The sequence below is a fragment of the Rutidosis leptorrhynchoides genome, chromosome 11 (assembly GCF_046630445.1).
Source record: "Rutidosis leptorrhynchoides isolate AG116_Rl617_1_P2 chromosome 11, CSIRO_AGI_Rlap_v1, whole genome shotgun sequence".
NCBI lineage: Eukaryota > Viridiplantae > Streptophyta > Magnoliopsida > Asterales > Asteraceae > Rutidosis > Rutidosis leptorrhynchoides.
The window spans coordinates 203,380,174-203,387,059 of NC_092343.1; the positions used below are offsets into that span (position 1 = coordinate 203,380,174).

General features: G+C 31.8%; 1 non-coding gene across 1 annotated transcript; it reads right to left on the reverse strand.

Moving 5' to 3' along the window:
• Window positions 1-5,106: 5,106 nt before the first annotated feature.
• LOC139879130 (small nucleolar RNA R71) lies at window positions 5,107-5,215 on the reverse strand. The gene has a single exon (XR_011769983.1). It is a non-coding gene; the product is annotated as a small nucleolar RNA R71 (small nucleolar RNA).
• Window positions 5,216-6,886: the final 1,671 nt, after the last annotated feature.

The window sequence follows — 6,886 nt, forward strand, 5'->3', positions numbered from 1 at the left end:
CATTTTTGAGATTTGGTTTAATAGACTTTGCTTATCGTTTTTGAAATCATGTAAAGATCAAGTTTAAATTTTGTTAAAAATTTCTGGGTCATCACAGTACCTACCCGTTAAAGAAATTTCGTCCCGAAATTTGATCGAGGTCATCATAGCTAACAGTAAAAAAATGTTTTCATGATGAATATGAGTTGATAAATAGAGTTTTATCCTTAATGAGTAATGTTGATAAAACGATTCGGTTACTTGAAGCGTATGGATGAAGCTGTCACAAAAGAATGAAATGAGGTAATAAAGTTTCGTCTTAACTTTTGACGTAGTCATAGTTGAATTCCGGAATTTAAGGAATTTTAAAGAAATCTTCTAATCAGAAGGAAAATGTAATAGCATGATTAATTAGCAGACTGTTGGAATCACGGTAAGGATAGAACTATCAAGTAAATAAATGAAAGAGTTATGTAACATGGTACATGATGAGGGTATGATCTATGAACCATCATCACGTTCCATTAGAAATTCAGCATGACTTACTGTAATATAATCACGTTGGCCGGGCGTTATTATATTATACTAACTCATGCTTCAATTCCCAACACTTCTCCAGAAATCATTCATAATTTAAATTCAAATTTTATAGAAAGATAGAAACTAAAACAGTTTCTTTTATGATGTAACATAGATAGCACGAGGAGATAGATAATTTGGGACAAGAATACTTATGAAAATATCTTCAGAAATATCGAAAATATTTATGATGATATTTTGGAATTTCTAAGATCGAAGGTTACTGAAGAAAATCCTTTCGCAAGGATTTAGAATAATTAAGGAGCAAGGTATTCGCTAGAGATTTCGTCAGGTACTGAATCGTTTGGATTCGTTAAGTACAGGTTTAATTCTGGTGATTTGTCCACAGCCTCCTTCATAGTTTTTCATAATCCGCTTTCCAGTATCATTTTTCTATTGAGTGTTTTCAACACTCTATTCTTTATCATCAAACTTTTGGCCATTAAGACTGATAATTCTAAAAACGAACATATATTTCATAGCATTATTCCTCAAGAAAGACAAGCTTTTAGTTGCAATTGTTCTATTTACAAGTGATATTCGTTTAAATAATAAAAGGTGAAGACAAAAGACAGATTCGACGAATTGAAGACGCAAACGACCAAAAAGCTCAAAAGTACAGAATACAATCAAAGAGGTTCCAATTATTGATAAGAAACGTCTCGAAATTACAAGAGTACAAGATTCAAAACGCAAAGTACAAGATATTAAATTGTACGCAAGGACGTTCGAAAATCCGGAACCAGGACCAGAGTCAACTCTCAACGCTCGACGCAACGGACTAAAAATTACAAATAAACTATGCACATAAATATAATATAATATTTAAATAATTCTTATAATTATTTATATATTATATAATATATTATAAACCGTTGGCAAGAAAGGCTCCAAACTTGTGTGAGCTGTAAAAGCAAACTCTGCGACTCGCGGAGTTTGAAGGCAAAAAGGGCCGCGAGTCGCGGAGCCCCAAAGTTTGAAACTCTCTATAAAGCCAACCGAATTCTGATCATTTTTCATCATCTATAATCTATGTCTCTCAATATATACGTAAATATATATATATAATTTATATTTTAATTTTAATTTTAATTTTAAAATCCTAATAATAAGGGTATGTTAGCAAATGTTGTAAGGGTGTAAGTCAAAATTCTGTCCGTGTAACGCTACGCTATTTTTAATCATTGTAAGTTATGTTCAACCTTTTTAATTTAATGTCTCGTAGCTAAGTTATTATTATGCTTATTTAATCCGAAGTAATCATGATGTTGGGCTAATTAATAAAATTGGGTAATTGGGCTTTGTACCATAATTGGGGTTTGGACAAAAGAACGACACTTGTGGAAATTAGACTATGGGCTATTAATGGGCTTTATATTTGTTTAACTAAATGATAGTTTGTTAATGTTAATATAAAGATTTACAATTGGGCGTCCCTATAAATTACCATATACACTCGATCGGACACGATGGGCGGGGTATTTATATGTACGAATAATCGTTCATTTAACCCGACATGGGAATGGATTAATAGCCACTAGAATAATTAAAACAGGGGTGAAATTATGTACAAGGACACTTGGTATAATTGATAACAAAATATTAAAACCTTGGGTTACACTCAGTCGACATCCTGGTGTAATTATTAAACAAAGTATTAAAATCTTGTTACAGTTTAAGTCCCCAATTAGTTGGAATATTTAACTTCGGGTATAAGGATAATTTGACGAGGACACTCGCACTTTATATTTATGACTGATGGACTGTTATGGACAAAAACAGACGGACATATTAAATAATCCAGGACAAAGGACAATTAACCCATGGGCATAAAACTAAAATCAACACGTCAAACATCATGATTACGGAAGTTTAAATAAGCATAATTCTTTTATTTCATATTTAATTTCCTTTATTTTATATTTAATTGCACTTCTAATTATCGCATTTTTATTGTTATTGTATTTAATTGCACTTTTAATTATCGTACTTTTTAATTATCGCAAGTTTATTTTATCGCACTTTTATTATTCGCAATTTCATTATCGTTATTTACTTTACGCTTTAATTTAAGTCTTGTATTTATTTTTAATATTTTACATTTGGTTTTAACTGCGACTAAAGTTTTAAAATCGACAAACCGGTCATTAAACGGTAAAAACCCCCCTTTATAATAATAATATTACTTATATATATATTTATATTTTTATAAAAGTAAACTAATATAGCGTTAAGCTTTGTTTAAAGATTTCCCTGTGGAACGAACCGGACTTACTAAAAACTACACTACTGTACGATTAGGTACACTGCCTATAAGTGTTGTAGCAAGGTTTAAGTATATCCATTCTCTAAATAAATAAATATCTTGTGTAAAATTTTATCGTATTTAATAGTATTTTCTTGTAAAAATTAATAGTATTTTATACCACTCTGCTAAAACATCAAGTTATTTTTGGCGCCGCTGCCGGGGAACTCTTAAACGCCGGAAGCGCAACGCTAAAATAACGAAAATATAAAAAAAAGATTTTTATTTTTAGTACGCTTTTGTAAAAACACGTTTTAAATATTCAAAAATATTAAAAGAAAAACAAAAATATAAATATTTTTTTTAAAGTTTGGTAAATATTTAAGTTTTATAAAGTTTCTTTATTTCTATTTCTTTTAGTTTGTAAAAATATAAGTTTTATTTAATTAATAAATATATTTTATATTTTACAGCAAAAACAGAAAAAAAAACACGTCGAATAAAAAACTGTACCTGAGTTGAATTCTGGAACCCCGCGACTCGCGGGGTTTGCTGCTTGAAATACCGCAACTCGCGGAGTTTCTCTGACGCACCGACAGAAACCGTAAACATCATTAATTACGGGGTATTTATTAATTATTATTATTATAAACCCTAATTACCTATTATTATTATAATTAGTTTTATTTTAAAATTTCTTTTTATTTAATTTGTTTTATTTAGTTAAATTAGTTTAATTAAATTGTAAAATTAGTAGTTTTAATAAATAAATAATATAAAAATAATATTTTTATAAAAATTGTACTTTTTACAACTTTTTGTATATTTTTATATTTTGTCCCTTTTTAATCGTTTTAGCGTAATATTTGTATTTTTAGCTCATATTTAGTTTTAAACTTAGTTGTTGCCATAGTTATTTTTACTTCTAGATTTTTAGGCTTTGCCGTAGAATCCCTTAAGTGCTTTTTCTTTAGACTAAGATTTAGGTGCTTTAGAATTTTGCGACACCTTTTTAAGTTTTAGTTTCTTTTTAAGTTATTTCCATTTAGGATATAGTTTTTCTTGTAAGCTTTAATATTTTTAGACGACTTTTTCCTATGTATCAATTATCATTCCAATTAGTAATCTCAATTTGCGATTATAATTTTAAGTTAGTTGTAGTAATAAGGTTAGGTTTGTCAAGTGTTTTTGAGTTTAATAAGTTTCTTTTATTTTTCCGTCACCTTTTATTTTTCAACCATTTTTCTTTTTCGACCTTTTTCGAAGAACTCTTTTTCTTTCTTATTTCTCGCTATTCTAGTTTTAGGACATAGATTTTTATTCTACTTCTTATCTAATTTTCTTAAAATTACGAAAATTTATTTTAAGTGGTTAAATTGATAGACATCAAAATTTTCTGGTTCGTAGTAATAGTTGGATTTGTACGTGGGCCGGGTTATTGGAGCCAAACAGTCCTAAATTATATTGAGACCAAACGAATCCTGCCCCTCTGCTGCATCTTTTGGCTATTCAAAACGTGGGCAAAATCAGAAAAGTCTATTGATTGGATAACTTATTATAATTTTTCTTTCCTTTTAAAAAACTAATAGGATATTCAGTGAATGCACCGAGTAAGACGTTCACCACCTTTTGTACGTTCACCACCTGTAACTAGATCAAGACATTTAGCAAATATTACCACCGTTGATTTTTCTTTAGAATCGTCATCCAGTCGACCAAGTACTCCAGTTCAAATTTCCGATAATCCATTTTTTGAACCCGACCTCACAATTGAGAATCCGGAGAATATTCAGGGACGATTCGTAGATCCTGAACCACTAAACTTTCCTCCGGAACCACCAATCATTCAAACAGAGATTGTTGAGGAACGAACCATAAAATCAGAATCCTCTAGTGATTTCGATTCAACAAATTCAATTATGGAGAATCTGGAACCTTTAAGTATGGAAGACCGAATGAGAGCTAAACGCACTGGCCAAGGTCACGCAATTACTCATCCAGACATTAATGCGCCAGATTATGAAATCAAAGGACAAATTCTACACATGGTGACTAATCAATGCCAATTTAGTGGTGCGCCGAAGGAAGATCCAAATGAACATCTACGTACCTTTAATAGGATCTGCACACTATTTAAAATCCGAGAAGTGGAGGATGAACAGATATATCTCATGTTATTTCCCTGGACTTTAAAGGGAGAAGCCAAAGATTGGTTGGAATCGTTACCTGAAGGGGCGATTGATACATGGGATGTTTTAGTTGAAAAATTTCTTAAACAATTCTTTCCTGCATCTAAAGCCGTAAGACTTCAAGCAGAAATTGTTACGTTTACACAGAAACCAAATGAAACTCTATATGAGGCATGGACTAGATTTGAAAAGTTTTTTTAAGAGGATGTCCGCAACATGGTTTAGACACCTGTCAAATAGTACAAATATTCTACCAAGGATGCGACATCACTACAAGGAAAGACATAGATATAGCAGCTTGTGGTTCTATTATGAAGAAAACTGAAACTGATGCTTACAAAATTATTGATAACACTGCTTCCCACTCACATGAGTGGCACCAAGAAAAAGATATCGTTAGATCATCTAAAGCAGCTAGAGCCGATTCTAGCCATGACTTAGATTCCATTTTCGCAAAGATAGATGCTGTGGAGAGACGAATGGAAAAGATGACTAAAGATATTCACTCAATACGAATTAGTTGTGAGCAGTGTGGAGGACCACATTTGACAAAAGATTGTCTCAGTATTGAATTAACAATGGAACAAAGAGAGAATATTTCATACATAAACCAAAGGCTTGGAAATAATTATCAGAATAATTATCAACCGCCAAGACCGATTTACAATCAAAACCAGAATTATAACAGAAATATTCCATACAACAACCAACAAGGTCCTAGCAATCAACAAGTATCCAATAATACTTATAATCAGCAAAGACCTAATTTTCAAAACAAACCACCACAACAAACCGATGATAAAAAGCCGAATTTAGAAGATATGATGACAAAGCTAGTTGAAACTCAAACGCAGTTTTTCACATCTCAGAAACAAACTAATGAACAAAATGCTCAAGCATTTAGAAATCAACAAGCTTCTATTCAAAATCTGGAACAAGAAGTAAGTAACCTAGCAAGGTTAATAGGTGAAAGAAAACCGGAAAGTCTACCTAGTGATACAAATGCTAACCCCCGGAATGAAACAGCTAAAGCCATTACCACAAGAAGTGGTACAACACTTAAACCACCTGAAATACCTGTAACTTCTGATGAAGCTATTCCTACTCCACAAGAACCACAACCTAATCAAGATAAGGAAAAAGAACCGGTAGTTGAAAAGGTTAATGAAGATAACACAGTCAAGGCTAAACCTTATGTTAAACCATACCAACCACCACTTCCTTACTCGAGTAAAATGAAGAAAGAGAAACTTGAAGCCGAGCAATCCAAATTCTTGGATATGTTTAAATAGATAAATGTAAATCTTCCTTTCATTGATGTGATTTCAGGAATGCCTAGATATGCTAAATTCTTGAAAGATCTAATCTCAAATAGAAAGAAAATGGAAGAACTCTCGGCTGTTACTATGAATGCTAATTGTTCAGCAGTGCTGTTGAATAAGATACCAGAAAAATTATCTGATCCAGGAAGTTTCACAATTCCATGTTTTCTAGGTAGTCTTAGTTCAATAGAAGCATTGGCAGACTTAGGTGCTAGTATAAATCTAATGCCGTATTCACTATACGCTAAACTAGACCTTGGAGAATTGAAACCAACCAGAATAAGCATACAACTAGCCGATAGATCAATAAAATATCCTAGAGGGATAATGGAGAACATGCTAGTTAAAGTTGGTACTTTAGTATTTCCAGTAGATTTTGTTGTTTTGGACATGGAAGAAGATTCTCAAGTTCCTCTCATATTAGGAAGACCATTCTTAAACACGGCTAAAGCAATGATAGACGTGTTCGGTAAGAAACTGACCCTAAGTATAGAGGACGAGAGTGTTACCTTTTCAGTTGATAGAGCAATGCAACAACCACAATCTGCAGATGATACATGTTATTATATTCA